Below are 24,923 nucleotides of genomic sequence, written 5' to 3'. Positions count from 1 at the left end.
CTGAGGAGAAGGAGCATCACAGCAAGCATGCCGCAGACACCAGCTGCTCTGCTTTAGCCATATTGGAAGTCTAGGAAAGTTTGATCATACCTAACCATCCAGTGGAGAACACCACTTCTCAGAGTTACAGGAAGCATCAAGGCCCATGGAGAGAGCGTGAGAAAGCATCCTGAGGAGAACCAGCATTTGGAGCTTAGTGCATGGCTGCCGCTGAGTTTGAGAGATGGCCAGAGAAGTAGGAGGCCAAAGTGAGCCCAGCACATTTGCACCATGATGAAGGAACATTCTGACAAGTGCCAACTCGCCAGCCCTCAAATGTAGCTGGAGGCAGAGGCAACAGTCAGTGAGAAGATCAAGTCACCAGCTTGGCAATGAGAAACTCACGGGCAATCTCAGTGAATAGTTGAGAGTGGAAGTACCCCAGGAAAGCTGAAGTGGGATGATTGGCTGGAACCTGAGCACAGTAGACTGAGGGGACTAGAGAACTGAGGGATACCACAACAGGAACAGAGGGACAAGGGGTCAAGCTACCTATTATTGTTGGGGTCACAGAGGATGGTGGCAAAGATTGTGGGGAAGACAACAGAATAAATCATAAAGGGGAGAGATCTGAGTTAGCCACCATCTATCCACTCATCCACATACCGCCAAACCCATCCACCCAATATCCTATATCCTACACCCTATGTCCATCCATCAACCCATTCATCCACCCCCCCTAACCCATCTACACAACATTAACCATCCATCTATTCATTTATCCCTTCCTCCCTCCTGCCATCTCTCTGCCGATACTTCAGGCCCCTTCTGTTTTCTTCCCCATGGAAGACCCAACTCAGGGTCTCCATGCTAAAAGAGTCTCCCCAGTGATAATTTTTATCTACCAACCCACTCACTCATTCATCATCCTCTAATCCAGTGGTTCTCAACATCCCTAATGCTGTGACCCTTTAATACAGTTCCTCATGTTATGGTGACCCCAACCATAAAATTATTACTTCATAACTGTGACTTTGCTGCTATTATCAATCATAATGTAAATATCTGATATGCAGGATATTTGATATGTGACACCTGTGAGTCGTTTGACCCCCAAAGGGGTCATGACCCAAATATTGAGAACTGCTGCCTTAATCTATCCACTCAATATCCATCATCTATCAATCCATTCCCTCATCCATCTATCCAACTCCTAATCCATGAATTAACTACACCATCCATCATTATTACATCCATCTACTCACTTATTCATCCATCCACTATCCATCACTCACCATCAACCTATGTTCCCATCACCCATATTCACTATGTAAAACCCATATAACAACAATCCATCCATTCACCCATCCATCCACCCATCCATACCCTAATCCATCCATATACTGTTATCCATCAACTATCTATACATCCACATATGCATCTATGCCCTTTAGTCCATCCATCCATCCATCCATCCATCCATCCATCCATCCATCCATCCATCCACTAATCATTATTCATATACATACTCATAGGTTCATCCATCTGCTCATTGTCAATCATCCCTCCATCCTCCATCCTTCACCCCCACCTGGCTATCCATCACCCATTATCTATTCATTTACTATTTGCCATCCTCTTACCTATCCACAGATAAATCAGCCCACCATTCATTCATGTATCCATCTACCTATCCATCTTTCATCAAACTGCCACTGGTAAGCCATATTTTTCAGAGAGTAGAGCTAATATGCATTAAGAATACTTCATAAATTCTTAAAAGTTTATACTCTAAACAAGATAACAAAATAATGAATAATAACAGAACCAGTGTGATAATTTTTTTAAATGTCCCAATGATTCCTCCAATTCAGGCTCAGGACCATCAGGGAACAGAGCTGGGACTGGAAAGAGCTGCCTGTGCCCACCATCAGAGCAGGTCTCCTGAGAAACAATGCCTTGATGTGCGCTGTGCTATGAAGCAGTGGGACCTGTTCTTCATTCTGGGTGTGGAGAGCCTATTTAGACCAGACTCCTGGGGTCTCCCATGTCTTCCTCCTCTGGTTTTGGAGTTGGGGTGAGGCTGGTATTGAAGAACTAATAAGTTCATGTGACAGGTGAGGGGTGACTGTTTTCAGTTTCACTCAATGGTCAGTGGTTCTTTAATTTTTCTGAAGCTTCATGTCTACAACTGAGACCTTAACCATGGAAATTCTGAAACAATTTAAACACTTGAATCATCCCCACACCTCTAAAGGAAGCTTGTAACGTGGGGTCCTAGGAACAGCAGTGGCTTTGGTCTGGCAGCAGAGAGAGCAGAATGGTGGGTTCTCTTCTTTTTCTCCACCCTCTTTATTGTGCAGGTGGACTGTGGAAAGTATGCATGCTGGCTGCTCAGCTCTAGTGCATGATTTGTATGTTGCCTGCCAGGACTGATGTGAGGAGTAGACCAGGGCAGGGATGGCCGGGTGCTGACTTACAGCGTGAGAAGAACTCCAGGGTACTTGGCCTTTGCACTCAGCACCGCCAGTGGATAGGATGCTGAAGACAGGGGCCTCCCTGTCCTGAGACAGAGCTTCCTGAGGCAGGTATGTCCTGTGCAAGTTCTCTGTGCCCACATCATGGGCAGCACCTGGTGGACCTCCAGGAGCTCCTTGGCAGGGGTGGAGGTGATTCTGCTACTTGGGTTCTGGGAGATACTGAGTCTCCAGCCAAGGAAGAGCATGGTATGGCTGTTTTGGAGGGGTGAGACAGAGTCTGGCTCAACAGGAAGCACTTGGGTTGGCTGATGCATCCCTGGCCCTAGCAAGCCCTCACCTGAGTACTTGGGTAGACATCTGAAAATTCAGAGAGCCAGTGTCCTGTCCTGCCTCCTCCATAGCAAAGATGGCATACTCTAGATGTGCTGAGGAGCCATGAGGAGAGAGGCAGGAAGCAATCCGGGTGGCCAATCATGCCGGAGAAGATCATATGCTGGGCTCGTGCCTTTAGATCGCAGCCCTTCTCAAAGCAGCTGGTCCAGAGAAACAAGGGACACTGGATACACCAGGTCCACATGGCCTTTTACGGAACATGCTGCACATGCCACCGTTGGTTTAGAGTCATGTTCTCCAGCCTCCCTTGCAAGTGGACACGTGACATTCTGAACAAAGTGGCATGAGCAAGAAAGCTGCACGCTGCTCCAGGAAGCATCTTGCAGGGCAGTCACATACTCTTCCTCACTGGATGGGTGGACTGTCAGTCATTCTGTGCCATGAAGTCCTGGGCTGGGAGAACTGAGCAGCAAAGGAGGAAGCTCTGTGTCTCCAGGGATGCCACATAGTTCTCGACTGCTTGTCTCCAGACTTCATCCCATGCCCACCCTGCCCCACCCAAGAAATGATAATACACTCCTCGCTTGTGAAAGCCACTATTATTTGGGGTTTTCTGTTACACTAATCCTGGTTAATACACATGCTCACAAGTGAATGGATTATCCTCTCAAGCATGTCAAAGTGCCAACTCAGTTCCTAAATAACAAGAAGGCTTCTATGTCAAGCAAGTTGCATGTGTCACTAGTGAAGGCGTCCTCTGCAATGATCTCATACCTCAGCTTCCACCTGGTATTGTCTGAAGACAGCCAAAGACATCCCATGGACTCCAGGAATGCTGCAAGCCCAATGAATCCCACAGACACAGCAGCTCATCCCATATCAGGATCCTAGAAGGACAGTAGCTGACCACGGCCCCTTCTCATCCACCTGTGTGTCTCTGCCACCTCCAGATACTGGTCTAGGGACCTTAAGACTCTGAGACAAAAAGAAATCCTCGTGGAAAGCCTTCAGAAACCTGAGATATTGTATGAGTCATAGAGTGGCTGAGACGTGGGATGACTGAGGTTTGGGGACACCTGAGGTATGGAGTATCTGAAGCAGGTGTCTGAAGCTTGGGAGTATTTGAGGCATGGGATGTCTTAGGTACAAGGGTGTCTCAGGCATGTGGAAAGTTCAGGCGTGGGTGTAGTCAAGGTCTAGTATTGCTGAGGCATGGGACCCCTAAAATAAGGGGTGCCTGAGGCATGAGCTTATCTAAAGTATGGAGAAGGCTGAGGCATGGAGTAGTTGAGGCATAAGCGGGTATCGGAGGCTGTAAGATATTGCCACCAAGCATCCTAAAGGTAGCAAATTTGTTAAGTCAAGTCGATGGCTAGACACTTCCATTTCTAAATCTCATCAACCCCAGGACTCTGCCTGTGGCATACCTGGGAAGCACAGAGACATCCGCACTGGCAATACCATGACCATGTCCTAAAGCAGTCTCAGGGCCACCAAACCCTGAGTGCAGAGCCCTCTCTTCCCAGGTGTTGGGGTCCTCCTTGGTCTTCTGTTTTGTTGTCCATAGAGTTTCAGCTTCTCCCCTGCTCTGTTGCTCTTGCTGGGTCTATGAGCTTTGCCTTCCTGCCCTCCATACCTGAGGCTGAGCAGATAAGGTGAGATTCTGGCTTCTGCTCCCGCTCACCAGTCAGGAGCCACAGTGCGAGCCCCACATGTGTATACACTGGGGCTGGGAGCTTGTGGTAATTGGCAGAGCCAGGGTCTCCTGGCCCATGTGTCTAGGAAGTTCTGCTCACCTTTTCTTCTCAGACAGTAATCAGACCACAGGCCGAAGGGCAGATATTCTCACAGCCTCAAAATGTCATCTCACAAGTTACTGGTTGGTCACCGAGGAAAGGAGCCTCTTCACCATGGAGGAAAGCCATGACCCTTCATCCCCAAGGACCATCCTCAGAGGAACAAAGTCCCATTTCTCCTAAGTGACAGCAGGAGTCATACAGCCCCCACTTTACCCCTCAGCATTTCCCCTCAGTGTCTTGGGAGTCCCTTTTGGGCAGGAATCTGGTTGGTTTCTGCTGAACAGGAAGCTGTTGTCATGGGAAGGTGTGACATAATGCTCTTGTCTTTGAATATCTCATTTCCTTCCAGCAAACAGAGCACTGATGGGTCCTGGGGAACTCAGCTGGTTCAGTGGCAAAGTCATCAAAGCCATGCCCTCAGCTGTCCAGAGGGAGGTTACATGAGTACTACCTCTCCAGAAGGGCTGGGGTCACACACACTCACCTTGCACACATCACAGCATTCCTAGCATCCAGTGTGGAGGATGACATCTCTAAGTGTATTTCACTATCTGATGTGCAAGGATCTGCTTTCAGGTTACAAAGCAGTGTTTTGTGTTTCTTCCGGTCGAAACTCTCTTGTGTGGAGGTCTCAGGAGGGACAAGTTGCTTACTTCTATGTAACGGCACTGAGTTTCCTGAGCAACCGGAGGCAGAGAGTGGGCAGAATGGACATTGTGATGGTGTATGGAACCATGCTTCAACTTCCAGCCCTTAGGAAGGAAGAGCCTAAACAGGCTCTAGGGGCAGGGGTGGCCTTTTGCTGGGGCCTGTGGAATTTCTGTAGCATTTTGCATCTGTCAGTTGGCTGGCAAGAGGCCCCTTCATCAGTCGGTCCACATTTCCATGGGCAGCAGGCTCAGCACCATGCCAGCGACGAGAGTCCATTAGCTACTTCTCAAAGCATTGAGGGTAAATTGCATACCCTCATTCCTGCCTAGCTCTGAGACCACAGAGCTGGGAAAGCATGCCCCCGATCAAAGGCGCTGGACCACAGAGAGCCCATGTAACCTTCCATATTTGTTGTAGGGCCTGTCCTGTGACCGTGGCCCTTGCATCAACCTTGAGCTCATGGCTAACTTAAGAGCTCACACCCAGAACTCATAGATGAATTCCACCGCTTCTTGGTACCAAAATGCTTGGGGCTGATCTTCTGTGCCTACATTCTCCCCATCCTGTCCACAGTCAGCTCCTCCAGAGGGAGTAGGCAAGGGTGGAGCAGCACTCTGGAAGTTTCTGGAAGTTTCCAAGTACCATGCAGTGGGAAGATGACACTGGGTGCTGGCTTACAACGTGACACTGGGTCTCTGGATCTTCCTGCATTTCACAGCTTAGAGTGCCACAGAGGCAAAGGAGACTAGGCTTGTGTGTGTTCTCCAGGCTGGACCACGCAGAGTTCTGAGACAAGAAGAACAGAGTTCTGAAATAGATGCCCAGTGGCAGTGACAGCGAGAACATGTATCTTCAGCAAACAAGGCTCACGGTGTGAATTTCACTTTTCAATTCACGTGAGATACAGGTGAGGCCACAGGAACAGGAAGCAGATCTGTGGTTGCTGGCTTCAAAGCGAGAGGGTCTGATGTGAGGAGGGCCACGGAAGCATTTTAGGGTGACAAATGCCATCACCTGTCTCCATCATGGTGCTTGCTAACCCAAATACAGTTGTCAAAAATGTATCCAATAATGATAGGCAGGATGGCTTGGTGGATAAGCACCTGCAGCTAAGCCTGAGGACCCGAGTCCAATCCCTGGGACCTTTATCATCAACTCTTGCAAGTTGTCCTCAGACTTCCATTTTTATATCATGGCATGTATGTGCCTCCCCCAACACACACAGATTCTTACACACATACACACACACACACACACACACACACACACACACACACACATTTTAAGTGTGTCTAATTGGCTATTTTATCACAGACAGGTTATACTTGAGTGAAGCCGTCTGTAACACACATCAGGATCCGGGATTGTGTCAGCTGAGAGCAGCAGCAATCTCTGCTCCCTGAGCCATGTGTCTGAAGAGAATCCTATTGGCAGGGGAGCTGACAGGGGCCCGAAGGGACTAACACATTTCTCATCTTATGTCAGAATAAGAGGCTGTGTGGGGGCCTCCTGATTTGAGTAAACAGGAAAGATTAAAAACCATCTACTGTATAGCCGAGGAAACTTCTTAATGCAGGAGAGGCCACAGTATCCTATGCTTTGAAGCAACAGCCTTGTGAAAATGTTCACAAACATGACCGAAAAGGTTAACTGCCCATCCTAAAGAAGGTGCAAGAACACAGAGTCAGTAAAACCCAGAGCCAAGACACAGTGCAATGAAAAAAAAAAAATCAAAACAACAGCTTAATAAAAGCTAAGTTATCAAGTTATGGAGGCAAAGAGCAGGAACTGGGGGAGATGAAAAACGGGTAAGGGAATTAAAACTACAATAGCAGAGTTAAAATTCACACTGGAGGCGATGGAGCAGAACCAGTGGCCATATCAGCCAGACTCACTCAGCTCTTCTAGAATAATGAGGGAAAAGCCTGAAATAATGAAGGAAGGCAAATCAGGGCCATGGGGGGGGGGGCGGGGAAGCATCTCCAGGGTGACAGGGCCAGGAGGATGGGGTCAGTGGCAGGAGACCTGCCCTCCCAGAACAGTTTCTATCTGAGAACACTTGGTTTGCATATCCAAAGTTTGCAGAAGGATGATGCTGTACACATGGACCTGTAGAGCATTGTCTGAGCCAAAGCTAAAGAGTATCAGTGTCACAAGTCGATGGGAAGGCAAGGCGTGACATCATAACTGATGTGATCTAAGTGTATCCCTCACATCACAGCATACTAAATAACAGCCCAGAGTGATCCATATAAACAAATGGGCTAGGTGGGAACTCCTGAAGTATAAAGGACTGGAAGGGTTAGCCATGCCCCATTCCACTGTGCAGAGAACCCCTGCTGAGCGCAGAGGTCTCCTTGCCCTTCAGAGCTTCAGCTTGGAAAGGGCTGCCAGGAGCAACACTGTGGCAGTGACCCATGACACTCAGGTCAGAAGATCATGCATTTTTTCCATCTCTGAACACAGCTCCCTGGGAGAAGCCCCCATCACAGCCCCCTCTGGGAACCAGCAGTATTCCTTCTGAGGAGGCATTGGACCAGGACTCTCTTGGAAGCAGCCAGGGCAAGCATCCGGGAAGCAGGTAGCTTGGTACAGAGTTTCCAGGTCTTGCCTGGGGCTCCCTTGGTGGGTGACATGTGCCTGTGAGGGTATGCTGTGGCTCATCCTGGCTGACCTCACTAGCTAAGCCCACCCTAAGTGGAGGTCCTTCTCAGGTGCTACTAGGGAACATCCCAGGCACGACTGGCCACTGATGCTGACATGCGTGCTGGACAGGTGTGCAGGTGGTGGAGAGCTCCTGGGCAGTGAGACTCTGTGGATTCCTGGCATCTGCCCTCACCCCTTCCAAGGGCTCACTGTGGAGCAGATGGTAAACAGCTGAAGCTGCCCACCCCAGGGCTGGCTAGGACCTTAGAACACCGCACCGTGGGTGCCCACTCACGTCACCGGTTCTGTTCTTTCTTGGTAGTTTTAAGTTTTAACCTATAATACTGTATTTGGACTTACATAAAGTATGGGTAAAGGTTCCTCCCCACCCCCACCCCCACCCCACACACGATGACTCTGAAAAGCTCCCCTAAAGAAACCCTAAATTAGCCCTTAAAAAATACACAGACATGCACTGGGGCAGGGACAGTGGCCCTGAAGGAGCAGTAATTACTGAGGCTGAGGGGTGCCAGAGGCCCCGTGTGGCCTTTGTGCTCGGGGACTGACAGACTCAGGCTCATACATAATTCAGGAGCAGGGACAATGCAAGGAGCAGAATTTAGAAAGAGCCAGAGTGGCTAAACAGGGATGCCTGGAGTAAATAAAGGGCGCCTGGGAACCCTGGGATGATTTTTTCCTGTGATTTACGGAAAAAAAATATATATAGTGCTGAGGTACTGGGGTATCCTCCCGGGGTATTGTGGGAGCACCCCAGTTTTGCACTTTCTTCACAGGCCTGCAGAAGAACATACGGTGTTGCAGAGACAGGGTCTCCCCTTTCTCCCCCCTCCCCTTCTCTGTGCCCCACAATGCAAAGCTTTGTTGAGCTAATACTTCAAGGATCAACATCGAAATTGGAACTTTCTCTTTCTATAGCCACATCCAATTAAAAGTATCTTAGACCTCCCAGCGGCTCCCCCTCCAGGGCGGCCTGGCTGTCAGAGCTCTGGAACTATACATCCATTTTAAATCAACCTGCAGGTCTCCAACCCATACACAATATTATAAACAGCATTATCGCAGCCCCTTTGTGTGCGGCTGTGAATCTGGACTGCTGAATCACATGGGTAAACCCTGCCTCCACCCACGCATTCCCAGTTTATGGAGTCATTTCAGAGCAATCCAATTAGTCTCCTCCACCTGACCGTCTGTTGATTACAGATCCATTTGGATTTTTTTCTTTGCAGGCGACTTGAGGGCTCACTCGGTGCCATGGGCAATACAGCTGCAGGTTCATGCTTCTCACTTTTTCCACCCCTGGGAGAATTCACTGCATGAAATCCTGTGTGAATCATCCATAGGGAAAATAGTTGGTATAGAACCCTGTGTGTACCAACCCTAGGAGGGTGCCCTGCACTAAGGCCTGTGTGTGCCAACCAAGGAGAATCGGACACATTAACAAGCAAAGGAAGAAGGACCAGAGACTGACTCCTCAGAGGAAGGAGATGTGACAGCTCCATACCAGGAATGTGGAGCCATCGGCTCTGGTCTCCACACATTTCTCAGCTCATGCTCTGTGAACATTGCTGTGACAGTGAGAACCAAGATATCCCCCCCATAAAATTAAATGTCACTCTTGATAGCATAAAATCTGAAACATCATCCTCCCAAGTCCACACCAATGCTTGCACAGAAAATTAAACCCTCTCTGTTTATTGAGAGGGTAATGTAGCCTTCAGATGTGTGAGAGAACCCCTGCTAAGTGAGAAATTAAAAAAGCACCACTGTAAGGTCTAATGGTATGTATGAAATAAGAAAGGTAACTTAATTGGTAATCAGAAGAAATCATAAAACTAATCATGCAATTAATGTCTTCAAAAGCAAGCGTATGAGGTGTGTATAATTACAAGGAAATAGCGCAATGGTGGCCACGAGGGCCTTGCCTGACTTCCTGGGCTGGTCTTTGGCACCTGCACATGGACTCCCTGGCTTGGTGCTCTGCCATCTTCTCTAGCACATGAGCCACACTGAGCTCTCCTCGTGCAAGGGAATCACACTGGGCCTCTCTCCGGGCCCTGTTCTTCCTTGTCACTGGATATGAGAGCCTATGTGGCAGTCTGGGTTTCTCACTGGAAGCAGCTACAGGAGCAATTGATGAACACATATTCATATCTACAATACCCTGGTTTCCTTTGGAATGTTACACTAGGCAATAACAGTCTTTGTTTCACACACACAGTTTGAAATCTGTTTGGTTCTGGTTGTTCATGGATAGGAACTTAATGCAGGGGTGTGAGCTTGTTGATAAAGATGACCTGTGACAAAGGACCACTGGGCATTTTTTTTTCCAGGTGACTTTATCATATGTCTCTGAATCAGGGGTTCTCCACACATGTCATCACAGTCAATCAAAGCAATAGTTCTTCATGGACAGGAAACTGCAGAGGAAGAAGCCAACTGTTGCTTGTCTTACCCTGACTGGGTTTTGACAAGACAAAGATCAAGGAGGAGTCATTGTGGCTGGTAGGTCCACAGCCATATCCCCTGTTAAGGACATGAACCTACCTCTCTGCAGAACTGCATGAGGCTCCCTGGACCCAGCCTGCTACCATTACATGGAAGGAAGGCAGGCCAGTGGGAGAAGCTGGAACACCTGAGCTGGAATTAGAGGGAGAGATAAGATACCGGGCAGAGGAATGGTGTGTGTAGAAGTCCCAAGTGAGAAGCACCGAGTAGTCAAGGGAAGGACTGAGCACAGCATTAAGTGGAGCATCATGGGAAGAGCTTGGAATCCCATGGATGAAGAAGGCATGCTTTGTGCAGTGAACACATTATTGTTGCTTTTGACCCATTATGAGCGTGTTCTCACTTTTGAAGTTGGCCTGTGAGCCTGGGGGCTTGCAGGGGTGCACGGGGGGCCGGGGGGTCTCACAGTGACAGCCAGATTCTAGGTAGAAGCACACTGTCATGGCACATGGCTCACCAATATATGCCTGAGAGTGGGCCGTGGCTGTCTCTGGCCCCTTGGGGACAGTTTCAGCAGTCTCCTTGGCATTGGTGTTGTGTTCAAGGACTTGTCCATAGTCCCAGAGGCCGTCCCATAAGGGCTCTGGACATACTATGGAGGGTTGTTCTGTGGGGACCCACCTGGCTGATGTCTTCTGGGGTGAAGTGGATTCTCCTGTACCCAGTGGGCCACTGTGAACAGCTGTGAGTGGAAACCTGAGCTTATATGTCCGTACAGTATGAGAATTCATACTCTTCCATGTGTAAGGAAAATGGAAGGTCTGTAGACATACATCTCTTCAAGTGGGAACTTTCAGCTCTTTCTCCTATTCCTGTTTCTCCAAAGCAGAGTGGGTTCTTGCAGAACAAGGTGACCACACCCAAGCAGATGGAGGAATGGTTGGAATAAGGCTGGAGACAGGACACTGTGGGGTGCACACTGCAGCTACCCAGCTGGCTCTAGGCCTTCTGCCTCAAGCTGCCTGTGTTTTCGACTCCTACCCTGCATCCAGCCCACTCCCACCCTTTTTTGTCTAATAAATATCTGTGGTAATTACCAATCCTTGCAAAGGGTTCTTTAACGAGGGTGCGTTTTATCATTCCCTTAATGAGGCTGTTTTGGGTTCCCGCCTCCTGCAGGGTGGTAGTTAATGCTTAATAAGCACATGCACTATTTAAATAATAAAAAGAATATCAGCCGAGAATCTAAATTATCCCCTAACTTCTCAAAATAATCATAACATGCATTTGAAAATTCACAAATACAGCTCATGAATAAAAATGTGCTTTCGTGCCGGGCGGTGGTGGCGCACGCCTTTAATCCCAGCACTCGGGAGGCAGAGCCAGGCGGATCTCTGTGAGTTCGAGGCCAGCCTGGGCTACCAAGTGAGTTCCAGGAAAGGCGCAAAGCTACACAGAGAAACCCTGTCTCGGAAAACCAAAAAAAAAAAAAAAAAAAAAAAAAAAAAAAAAAAAAAAAAAAAAAAAAAAAAAAAAATGTGCTTTCGTGTTTTGATACTAATGTATACTAACAGGAAGCCCCCGATGCCCAGTCTGTGGACATCCATCCCTTGGTTTCCTGGCCGCAGCAGCAGCTCTGCTGTTGCTGGGACTGCCCAAGGTGCTGTCTGTCTGTGCTGCAGCCAGACAGGCCTTTCTTTCCTTTTGTGAGAGAAGGTAGGCTACCCCTTGACAGCCATGGTGGGCTGTCTCGGAGAGGGGCTGTCTAGGGGTGGTGTAAGGTAGGGGTGGTGCAGATCCCCTGGAGTGTATGTGCCCTAGGGTTCCCAGATTTCAGGGCTGGTGTCTACCACCTCCAAATGCTTCCCGACTTGAGGGTCTCCAGGATACAATCCAGCAAACCACACGTACACACTTCATGTATTGTACATGTAACCAGCCCTTCAGGAAATGTAGCACAGAAGTGTAGCACAAGTCTTAAAGGGTCTTATTAATAAAAAACAAACCCAGAAGCCAGGTATTGGGGTGACCGCTGAAAGATCAGAGAAACAGAACAAGCCACAGATAACCTCACCTTGCCAACTTCTCAGCTGATCTTGCTTCCTCAAACTGGAAGCCTCTGAGTCCTCACCCAAATGGATTTCAGCTGAACCGCTGCTCAAAGCCTAAAAGCTTAAAAGCTTGAAAAGCTCTCTAGTTCCTGGTCTTCACGCCTTATATACCTTTCTGCTTCCTGCCATCACTTCCTGGGATTAAAGGCGTGTGTCTTTCCCAAGCAAGACATGAGATTTCAAGTCCTGGGATTAAAGGTGTGTGCCACCATACCTGGCTTCTATTGTCTATCTAGAGGCTGTTCTGTTCTCTGAACCCAGATAAGTTTATTGGGGTGCACAATATATCAATCACAAAATAGTGTTCCTCCAAAGCTTTGTCCCTCATCTCAGAACTTCCTGTTTAAGGCACCCCCCTCCGGCACAAACCCAATGCATTTTAATGTAAAACCTGGAAAGTTTCTCTTCCGAAGGTCCCGGCAGGTATCCTACCACTCCTTCACTTTCGACCTAAGCTCTCTGTATTGCAAGGAAAGCCTTCTGGGCCAAATTGTGTTCAAAACTGTCTCTTCATGCTTATCAGACATAATCAATCTGCTTAAAATGGCACCTACTAATGGAGTCACAGTCAATAGCCCTGAGGAAAGCAGTGCTTTTCAGGAGTTATTCTGTAAGACAATTCTGTAATTGTGAAGCGAATGTTGCTTAGTCACACAATCTTTCACTGGTGCGCACGCACGTGCACGCGCGCGCGCGCGCACACACACACACACACACACACACACACACACACACACACACACACATTTTGCAGAGTTCGTTTGTATGTCCCTCTTGAAGACAGTTGTGAAATCATAAGTAGTAAGCACCCAGTGATTTTTAAAAAGAACAAAGTACATTCATTCTGAGATAATGTTCCAAATGCCAAGAAATTGGACATGTCGAATTATTAATCTAAAACTTTCTAAACAAAGTATCCTTTCCCTCAAAGAGATCAAGTTTTAAATAAAAAATATTAATAAATAAATCACAAAAACAAATTCAGTGGGGGAAGGGTGTGTGTGTGTGTGTGTGTGTGTGTGTGAACAAATGTTTATATTTTTCAGGCTTGTTCCTGACCTCTCTTCTGCAACAGCTGTTCCCAGCCCACTCACATCACAGGGCCTGGGTCAGGATTAGATTCATCATATAAAATTCAAGCGAGCTCAGGGTCTCCCTCCAGACAGGCTATAGCTGCTGCATCAGGGGTGGAGAGCGCCCTCCCAGATCTTCTTTCTTAGTGGGTGAACTCTCCAGTGGTGAGGACTTCCAGGAGAGTCTTTCCTGCGTTTCCTCGAGGTCTGAGCTTGGCTGCCTGCTGATCCTCTGATGGAGATGATTGTGACTAGTGGGTACTGTGCAGCTGGGACAAAGCGCTCTGGCTCTGGCAGAGGCGGGGGAAGGGATTTAAGTTGCTGATTGCAAGGATTTCACACTCCAGCACTTAAACAAAGGTCAGACACAAAGAATCCTGTGAATTGAGGTATTTGTGGGTAGAGAGGGAACCAAACAAAAGCAAACAGATTCTCTGGATTTAAACCCCGGTCCATGTTTGCTGGCTTTTCTCCTTTTCTCCTGATCTCAGGCGGCTCTGAGAGCTGCCTTGATGGAGAGGGCTCTGAAGCCTTGCTCACTGACATCATCATGCTAATTTGAGTTGTATCTTGTTGTCCATCATGAATAAATCACTACTCCAGTGGTGAGTATTGCAGCCCCCTCCAGTAATTAATTAGGGGTGGTTTTAATATTGTTATCCACAAGATAGTTGTTTTTCATTTATGAACAAGGGCAAGGCAGAAGGTCTTGGGGAGAGAGGGGCTCCAGTTGCCCCTCTGGATACCTAGGGATGGGGTGAGGGGAGAGCCAGACTTACCCTCTGGGTCTGTATCCTCCCTTGAAACCACTTAGTATGAACTACCGAGAACCCACAGCTTGGGTGGTTTTGCGGGTGCTAATGCTCAAGAGTGTGCTGAGTTCTCCTCCTAACCCAGAACTTGTGATCACCGCAGGCTGAAAGACTTCGGCAGCCAGGACTGTTACCACTAGCCCCTAGGTAGGCTGACACAGTCTGACTTGAGTCCTGATCTAAAAGGGTGAGCACATCTTAAGAAGGAATGTGTCTGAGCTGAATATAATAAACAGCATGCTAGCAGGGACCAAGGTCAGAACAGTTTTATCAGGCAGCCAGGCTGAAGAACCAGTTTTTCACAACCTCTTAGCTTCTAGTAGAATAAGTCTACATCACTGACAATCAAAAATTTAAATCCCCTTCTCACCACCAACCCACAGCTTTGCCACATGACCTTCCGTGGAAGAAGAGCAAACTTATGTACAGCATATGGGGTTCCTGGGTCTTCCCTCGTTCACTAAAAATCTTGTTAAAAATGTCAGTTAATAACAACCTTTTAAGATTTATCAGATGAAGACAGAAATGCATTTAAATGCAGAAAATAAATGGCTTCCATGCTGAGCTTTGTGTTCTTGCCATGACTGGATCAACACAATCAGAGTCCACTTGCACTCAGGATCTATCATCTCTGCAACGCTTCCTAGGATGATATCCTGGACATTTTAGTTAAAGTAGTCACCTCATCAATGGTCATTTAAGGCACATACACAAACACACACAGATCACATGCTTGATATGAGAGAAGTCTGTAGTGAATGGAAGAAGCCCTGATGAGTGAAGCCCTGAGTGAATTTGTGTTGTTGACATTGGTACAGCCATAAAAATGACCAAGGCCTCAGATCCACAGGAAATTGGCACAGCCTTTGCCCATATGGGTCAGGCTTCCTCTGGTCCAAGTATGAACATTTATAGACCAGATCAGTGTACAGGAAAACTGCAGCCTCCTCTTCATGTATGTTTACAGCCGAGACTGCAGGCCTACAGAGACCTCTGCTGTTCCTTGGATTTATCAGGTTTTTATCTCAATTTCTGACTCCTGAGTTTTTAATTAATACTAGGACAATTTGGGTTAAACGTTATATCCAGCACCCAGTGCGGGGCATGTATTTCCACATAGGACCCGAGAAACCTTCAAAAAAGTTCCAAACACACACACACACACACACACACACACACACACACACACACACACACACAGAACCTGATGCAGCTTCTAGTCCTGCAGTCTCTCAGGCAGGCCATGGTATACAGAGACGCAGCTCCTGGCCACTGCCTGCCTGCTTGAGCCAGCCAGCACCATGTGCGGAGCCACAAAGTGGGCTTAAGGCTTGGCTCACATGGCCAGAGAAGGCTGCAGGTGTGCGTGCGGTAAAGCAGTCCAGACCGAGAAAATCTGTAAACAGATACAGTAAAAAATGGGTATGGACAGTCATAGTAAAAATAGCTTAAAATAATAAAGCAAAGCCTCTAAAGAGAGAGTAAAGTAAAATAAAAGAAAAAAAAGCCATGTAAAGATGGGAAATACACAGGGCATCTGGATCCTGTATGGTGTTGTACTGACTTTGAATTTTTTGAATGCTGATGAGCAAACAGCAGCTGCTAAGAGACACTGGATTGTGGAAGAGACTGCTGAATTAAACCAGGCTACATGCTTTAAAGAGGTCTTGGCTTCAGAATGGAAGTAGCGAAATGTGCTGTGTTGGGGGAGATTTTATGCCTTTGTTTCCACAGGAAACAAAAAGTTATGGTTCTCTTCAAAATTAATTAATATCAGATTTGATCGGGGGAGACCTCCTGAAAATCTTGGCCACAGACATGAAAAAAGAAACCAAGAAAGACTACAGGACAGGTGATGTGTATGCTAATCTCTCTACATGGGAACAGCTCTGAGACTGGATGAGACATGATAAGTCTTGTTGGCTACAGAGTCCTCATGACTTATTATTACATGCCATCTTTCATATGTCATGGATAGAGGTTTGGTTGTACAGTCCACAAAAACTTATAAAGTTAATAGATACCTTTTACCTGCTCAAACACAAAATAAAAAACAAAAAATCATCTTTAATTGATTTATTTACACTGAACATTCCATACTTGTGTTAATATATATACACATATATATGTATATATATACATGTATATACATATACACATATGTATGTATGTATGTATATATATATTGCCTTTAAAAGTTTATGTGTTTTCAGGAAAAAAAAGGATCAGACACCAATAAAGACAAGTAGCCCAGGTGATCCATTCTCTCAGAATGCCTCTGTTGCAGTTTCCTCAAAATTCTGCATCTGGAACTATTTCAAAGCTGCTAGATAAGATGGTCCAGCCTCACAGACTATCCATTCAGGACTTTAGATAAGCTGTATATTTTCCCATCACATAGAGACTAAACAAAAAATTGTATGGCTAGCTCTCCCAGGACTTGACCATTATCCAAATTTTCTCAGGATCCCCTAAAGATGCCAGTGGCCCAAGACAACAGGAAACAGTCTAGAGAACATGCCCCCCACATTCCCAAGAGGTGGGGTGGGTGGTTTTTGGCTATTTGGTGGGTTATGGATGTTTGTCATCGTTTAGGGGGGTTGGTTGCAAGTTGTTATTGGTCATGGTCAGGAAAAAAGCTGAACAAAGGAGATTAGATTCAGGGATCTTTTTCTGAAGGGTAAAAGGGGAATATAGTATAGAAATGATGAGATAAAAGAGTGGATTGTTGAGTCTACTTTTGAGCAACCACTAGTCTCAAATATTTTACATTGGTATGGATTTTTGTATACTAATACATACTTAAGGTTATTTTTGTTATACTTTATATGTGTTTCTACTCTTGTTTAAGATATTGTACCTAGGCAATTCATTTAAAAATGTAATTTAAAGTGTTAGCCTTTGAAAGCTATTTAAGATATAAAAGAAAGACAGGTTAGTAGTTAGTCATCTATAACAATTAAACTTATAGTCTGTTAGGTTTATTTTCAAGGTCAAATAGAGATGTATTTTAAATAGATGGATGGCCTTCACACATTTCAAAGACCTTCAGAATATTGCATTTAAAATGTTTTAACAACATAAAACTTCTCATGACAGTGAGCCACATCTGCTCCTGGAAGCACCAATTTACTTAACAAAAGGGTAGTGGGCATCAAAGAACCTCCATATGAGTTTCCTTTTATTGTGGCAAAGTTAGCCACTGGACAAAGAAACTGCCCTTGCCTTGACTGCTGACAGTATGCTGTCCAAATTGGACACATAGGATACAAAAAAAGTGACTGCCAAACTTTCCAAAGACAAGGCAGGACAGTCCTTCAAAATTCCTGCTTCACAGTCAGATATTCTAGGCCTACAAGTTAAAGATAGATGCCCCAACATTGCAGAGGAATACTGGGTGACTGTCCAGGAAGCCAACTGTTTTCTGTCATTTCTATAGTTTTGGAAGTTGTTTGCTCTATACTTCCTGTTTATTCAGGTATTATTATATCCTTCTCAGGTCTCTGATGGGATTGAAGACTAGATAGTTATTGTTACAGTTTTCTTTGTTACCTCGTTAGAAAAGAAAATAAGAGATGTAAATTTTATGAGGCTAAGAAACATAAAAGCTTAAGTTGTTTATCTAAGAAGATATTTTTGTCTAAAAAATATTTTTGTGATGGTAATAAAAATTATGATAAAAAATGATTTAGGTATAAAACTTTGGACTCACTATGATGGGATAGATAATTCAGTACTTTCTCTGAATTTACCAAATAAACTGGACATTGTGAGTGTAAGTCTTACCTGATAATTGTTTTTATTGTATATAGTTTTATTATGTTAGAGTTAAAATCTTTCTTTTTTATTTAGACAAAAAGGAGGAAATGTTGTGGGGTATTTTTACACTGTGAGAAGATGTGTTGCGATTGGTGTAATAAAAAAATGAATGGGAAAAAAGTGAGAGTGGCTTGTCACCATAAGACTCCACTGATGGGCAGCACACTGTCCTACAACATGATCCTGAAGATGCCAAGTTGATGGAGCAGAGTGGAGACATGGCAAGGGGGGCCTCTGTTCATCACTTCTAGTGAGCCAGCCCTTCTGAGGTTCTAGCTGCTATGATGGGTTCCAGGTCTGGACTCTTTTCTGGGAGCCCTTAAGATTTATTGCCTCACAGGAGTTTGAGGGCAGCATCTGACCCATGCATCTTTGAAGATGGAATCCCTGGATCCAGCTAGGAGCCAGACATTATTGTGCAAACAAGATTCCACATTTAATTTAGCACCGCACACTTGAAGATCCATACGTTCCATTTTAAAAATCCTGGACACCGTAATGAGCCTTCATCTCTATTCTCTGCAGCTGGATGTTTCAGAGCTGGACTGGTGTGTCTGATGGTTTGTGGTGTGCATGCATTTCCTCCTTGGGACTAAACACCACTCCATGCAGATCTCATTTCTGCTCTTTAAGGATGCCTTTTAATAGCTAATCTTCTGTTTTAATATCTTGCTTGCTAAATGTGTTGAGATAATTAGGTGATAGACCTAGACAATTACTCTGTGGTCAGAGAGCAGACAGCTTCTCATATTTATATAAATACACATGGCTTAAATAAAACACCAACTGCCTGCGTTCAGGGCCCATATGAATCAGGCCACTTGGGAAGCTGCTGGTTTGCACTGGCTGTTTGGGCTTGTTTTGTGGTTCATTTGTTTGTTTGCTTGACCACAGGACTGATCAGGCAATTCAGTCCACAGATGAAAAAACTGGAGTCCTGGATAGACTGGACCAGCTGCAAGTCAGGCAGCAACTTGGTGTGGGTCGGAGGACACTGGCTTGTTTGGGGCTGCATGAATGGGGCTGACCTGATTCTCTCTGGGGAGCCTGGCTGCTCACCGCACACTGGTATCAGCTGACCTGGGACAGGAGAAGTGCATACCCAGAGTGTCACACCATTGCGCATGAAGCATATGTTGGCTTGGAGACGCACCCTGGTTGTACTTCACAGTTTGCTCACTCTGGAACACTGGCCTATGAGGAAGTGTTGAATTCTTATACCTTATAGTAGGTGAAATTTACAAAATCAAGTGACTACCTTGAAGACTTCGCCACGGTGTAGAATATGGCAGAAATACTCTAACCCTGTAGATAGCCCTTCCTTGTGGTCACTTCGGTGGCAATGACTTTACTGTTTTCTGGACAAAGTTCCCTGCATTTGTGATCTCCTTTAGTGTCTGACTTATGTCATCCCTTAGCTCTTGTGGGCTCTGCTTCTTACCCCCCAGGGCTCCAGCCTGGAGAGCTTGTCATTGTCTGCCTCACTTCTGCCCTCTGAAGTATAACCTACACTGTGCTAGGAGGAGCTTCTGTAACAAAGAGCCAAGACCTCTCCAACATCAAGGGCTCTGTGGGCCACTCTCCCAGGAAACACAAGAATGCTTGCTCCTCCACCTCCCAGGATGGAGCTCCCTGCAGCCTAGGCACCAAGACACTACTGCCACTTTTGCCCTGAATTGACATACCACAAACACACACATATATACACATATAAATATACATACATACATACATACATACATACATACATACAAAGACATATATACACATACAAACACACATATAAACATTCAAATATACACACATACATACAAGCACACATACACATACAAATACACACATATATACAGATACATGCACACATACAAATACACACATATATACAGATACATGCACACATATAAATACAAACACACACAAATATACAAACACCCATATACACATGTGCATACATATATACCATACATACATACACATACAAATACACAAACATTATACACACAAATACATATAATACACACATACACACACAAATATATAAACATTACACATACATATACATACACACATATAAATATACAAACCTTACACACACAGATACACACACCATGCACTAACACACACATACAAGACACATATACATATATACAAATATGTACACATATCTACATACATACACATTTACCCAAATACACATCACACACATATACACATGTACATACATCTATATCCACACATCACACACATATACATAACACATACACCATAGTGTCTTCCTCTGTCTGTCTAACTTCCTGTCCCTTGTCCCTACCTCAGTGTCACCTCCTCCTAACTGAAACAATGACAACTGCAGCAATCCTACATTCAAACAGTCACCCCCTGAGAACCCGGGAGCTCCTGGGGGGCGTGTTCGGCTGTTCACACCAGCCTCGGTGCATGGGTCTACAGGGCTCTCCTCTGAGAACACAGGACTTCCTGTCTGTCTCACGGCGTCCTGAGTCATCGTATGCAGCTTATTTGCTTTTTATGCACGTATGTTTCCCCACTTCATTAAGTTGTCAAGGCCGGGATCCATGACCTTTCAACTTTATACTGGCATCAAATGGTCAATAAAGATTTGCAGCCTCGCTTTTCTTGTTGGCTTCGCTTGGTGGGTTCAGAATCACATCCGGTCACTATTCACAGAGTTGCATCATGTTCCCAAGGTGAAACGCTTTTGGAGCAGACAAAGTTTAATACCCACGTGTTAGCCAAAATTTAATACTACATGGGGTGGGTGTAGGGAGCCACCATTCAAAGATGGCGCTGGCTTCCTGGTAGCCTAGCTGTAAACAACTCCATATTTGGCTATGCTCTCGGGACTATGTGTCCTGTGACCTGAGCATGCACGGGTATGGTAATCAACCTTATGTCCTCAGCCTATCCCCTGGCTCCCTGTGCTTGCATTCTGGCGGGACCCAATCACAGTACGGCACGTTTGCCTGATTCCGCATATAAGCAGCTGCATTTCAGTCCTCAGGGCCCCTCACCTCCCGCTCTCCCTTAATCAAGAGGCGCTCCAATAAAGTGTGATCTGAGAAGAATCCTCGCGTGGTGGTCGTTCTTCCTCGCTGGCCGAGGAGCTCGCCGCAGGTGGGGATACAAAGGCCTCCTATGCAGAAGGGAATTTCCATGGAAAAGATGAAAAGACTTGCTCATGTTCACTTCTTGGGTACACTCTCAAAGAACAAGCTTTGACATGTGCAAAAGGTTCACAGGGGTCGAGTTACTATGCACAAGTCGAGTTACTATGCAATGGGGGGGGGGTGAACGATCCACAGCAGGGCAGTATGTCCGTGGTGATGTGTCACGCGAGGTGGACATGACCATCTGGAAGCAGGAACTCGGGCAGCTCCTCCTGCCACCCAGGAAGGGTGGGCCAGGCATCATGTGGCCCAGGGATCTGGCTTCCTGCGACCAGAAGTCTCCAGCTGTGTTTTGACGAAAACTGGGAAGAAGTGCTTCCTAAGGCCTCAAGGCTGGAGGAGGCTGTGCCATCTCCTGGGGATCTCTTGTACCATGTCTCCAACCCTGGCCACAAATGTCTCTTCCTCAGTCACCTTTGGAACTGGTCCTCTTAGTCTGGACAGTGACTCCTATTGTTCGTCAAACTCCTGGTATCTCTGACCAGCTTCAGGGGCTGAAGTGATGGCTAATATTAAACATCTGGCTGGCTAAATCCATGCCAGTCAGAGGCATTGTGCCCTAAGAGGCAGTTTTCAAAAGAAAAAGTAATTCAGAATTCTGGAGAAATAAGACATCTTAAAGGCAACCATCGAGATCCTGCTGTAGACACATTTGTCCTTCAAGTTCATCTTGAAGCCCTGACCTAAAACACCTCAGAATGGGACCATATTTGGAAACAGTCTGTAAACTGATAAGGACATACAGGTTGCGGGTCTGAACAGTGTCTGTGTGAGAACAGGAACTCTGGACATAGAAGCAGACACATACAGGGCACAGTGGAGGGTGGTGTGACACTAAAGGTCTCCCAGCAGCCAGAGCGGCCCAGGGCAGAGTCGCTGTCTAGTGTCAGAAGGAAGCAACCAGTATACCCCAGTCAGGGCCTCCAGAGCTGTGAGCCAGCCATGTGCACTGTGTGAGCCCACAGGGATGGTCCCGACTTGTTACTCTGGCCACGGTGATTTCACAGTCTCTGTAGCTCACATGGTGTCTGTCAAGTGGTAAGTTTCTGCTGACCTGTATAACTAGAAGGTTCTTTCTAAGACCATAGGGCAGTGGTTCTCAACAAATACTGCGACCACGGGAATATTCTTCAAGCCCAAAGGTCACAGGCTGATGAAGGCTGTGTCTTGTAAGGGGAGAGAACTACTTGAGATCCAGCCATCTCAGAGCAGTTGGTATAAATGTTCTCAGTAGTTCAGATGAGACTGACAAGCAGGACGAGCCCTGGACTCCTGTGGAAGACATTCAGCAGGCATTGGGGAGGGTCTCTCATCTTCCTAGTGCTCATGCTCTCCTGGCAGATGAGAGCCATTCATGAAGCCTCACTCACATCTGCCGATGGCCTCTGTGTTCAGGATTGGCCATGGGCTCTGGGTTCTATTGTCTGCAAGTCAGAACCACTGAACTGGACAGCTGGGGCTGCAGCCCTGGTCCCGCTGTCATCAGTGCAAGTCTGGCTACCATCACTATGTGTCCTCCACAAGCCTCAGGAACCTTTGGTGAGGAGCAGATGATGGGGTGTGGTGGGGAAGGCAGTTAACATAACAAAGGCCCCCAGTGCGGAGTCCCCCGCCCCCGTGAGTTTGGGACTGACAGATGCTCTTAGCTCTGGCCCTCTCCGACACCCGCCTCTGACAGCCCTTGACAGTGTTCTCAGACTTAGAGCAAGGTCCTTCTCTGTCTGCATGAATGCACTTGGAGCAGATGCTAGAAAATGGGAGTCAAATGCACCTTTTTGTTACTGCTTTTCCTTTTATGTGAGTACCATGTGTGACGTAAGGGGTATAACTGCTGGGAAAGTGTTAATTGTGTTGAAGTCTGATGATGATAAGTTGAAGCTCGAACTCTACCCAGAGCCTGCTGCTCCTTTGTTTGAGAAAATTAAGAATTAGGGACAGGAAATGACATAGTAACCACATGTGTGCACACACAGAACACACAGCTACACACTTACATAGACAGATGTGCAAATGCATGCACAACATACACAGTGCACAAGTACTATGCACAAACTCTCACCTGCATATCCACATGCATACCCACATGTGCACATACATTTACACACACATGTACATGGGCAGATATATGGACACAGTGCTTGTGACATGATTTCCACACCACGCACATCAGTCTTCAAAATGACAGTGGCAAGGTCTTTGAGGACATGCATTTGATAGACATGGATACTGAAACACAAGCTCAGGCCTTCCCAGGGGCCCATCCAGGGAGGCATGGAGGTTGGATCTGCATCTTACTTGTTCTGCACCCTCTTGACTTTCTTTAGGAGTTCCTGTGTCTGGAGACAGGTATTTTCCATTATCTGTGCTGCATGGAAATACCTGTGTGTCTTTTGGGGATAGACGAATAAGCTATGACTTGGATTCAAATGGAAACATGATGCCAGAGGTAAAAAGAACATAAATCGACATGAATAAGTCTCAACAGCACACATCAGACAGGAAGATGGGGGGGGCGGGTACTAGCATTTATGAGAACAGACCATTGCTCCTGTGTAAGCCCAGCCTCACACATGGGCTGAGGAAGGCTTCGGGACATCTTTATTCTAGGCCCAAATCAAGGGGTTGGAAGAGTGTTGAGTTGTGCATTGACCTTAGAGTACCAAAGCCTAGGAAGCCAGAAAGAATAGAGTGCTATTGCCTCCCAAGCTGTTTTATTAAACAGCAAATAGCCATGAGCCCATCAGAAATTCATGGACATGAGTACAATGACGGTGTGTTTTCCAAGAAAGGTCAGATGAGTGCCTAAAATCCTGTGCTTATAAAGGCCAGAGGCCCATGTAGCACCCTGGGAAACACCATCCAGATGGTCAAAGAATGCAGATTTGCCTTCCTGATTCAGGTATGGCTACCCGAGTGTTTCCATGCAGCAAGGTAGTTTAGAAGGTAGTCTGAAAACTGCATCTGAGATTCATTTATGTCTTGTGCAATGCTTCTCAACCTTCCTCATGCTGTGACCTTTTAATATAGTTCCTCTTAGATGACCATTAGAAATGGTGGTTCAAACCCCCCAAAGGGGTTGTGATGCACTGGTTGAGAACCACTGGTCTAAGGTGAGTGGCATGTTAGGGACCAGCCACTGGACTGTTTCCCATAGGCAGTTACAGGCCATGTAGATGTTCTTTTCATACTTTGGTCCTCTACATGACAACTTGTCACATCATGTATAAAGCTATGGCACTGAGTATTTGCAGGGTGATTCTGGGGGCAGTCTAGACTATGGATGAGCATGTGTCCCTTGAAATAAGTCCGTATGAAACTATAATTTCTGAGCTGCTGTTGTCATGTGCTGTGGACTCCACAGTTTAACTCAGAAATGCTATCAACTTTAAGAACTGTCTTAACTTTTAAAGAGAAGAGAAATATGGGACACGAAGAAAAACTTCATTCCTAGCTGCCTGGTAGAGTACCTCCCAGCCCTGAAGATCAAAGGAACAAAGAGTAAACACACATGCTTATCCATCCATGCACTCATTGGCATGTCTAGCTACCCATCCACATAACTACTCATT

The 24,923-nt window shown here is 46.2% G+C and overlaps 1 protein-coding gene across 1 annotated transcript in view; it reads right to left on the bottom strand.

Moving 5' to 3' along the window:
• Positions 1-24,923, bottom strand: part of Ptprn2 (protein tyrosine phosphatase receptor type N2) — a 723,788-nt gene that overhangs the window by 212,871 nt on the left and 485,994 nt on the right. The window lies entirely within an intron of this gene.

This window comes from Peromyscus maniculatus, chromosome 14 (genome assembly GCF_049852395.1).
Source record: "Peromyscus maniculatus bairdii isolate BWxNUB_F1_BW_parent chromosome 14, HU_Pman_BW_mat_3.1, whole genome shotgun sequence".
Classification (NCBI taxonomy): Eukaryota; Metazoa; Chordata; class Mammalia; order Rodentia; family Cricetidae; genus Peromyscus; species Peromyscus maniculatus.
The sequence above is the reverse complement of the archived record's forward strand: the minus strand, read 5'-3'. Positions and strand labels throughout refer to the sequence as shown.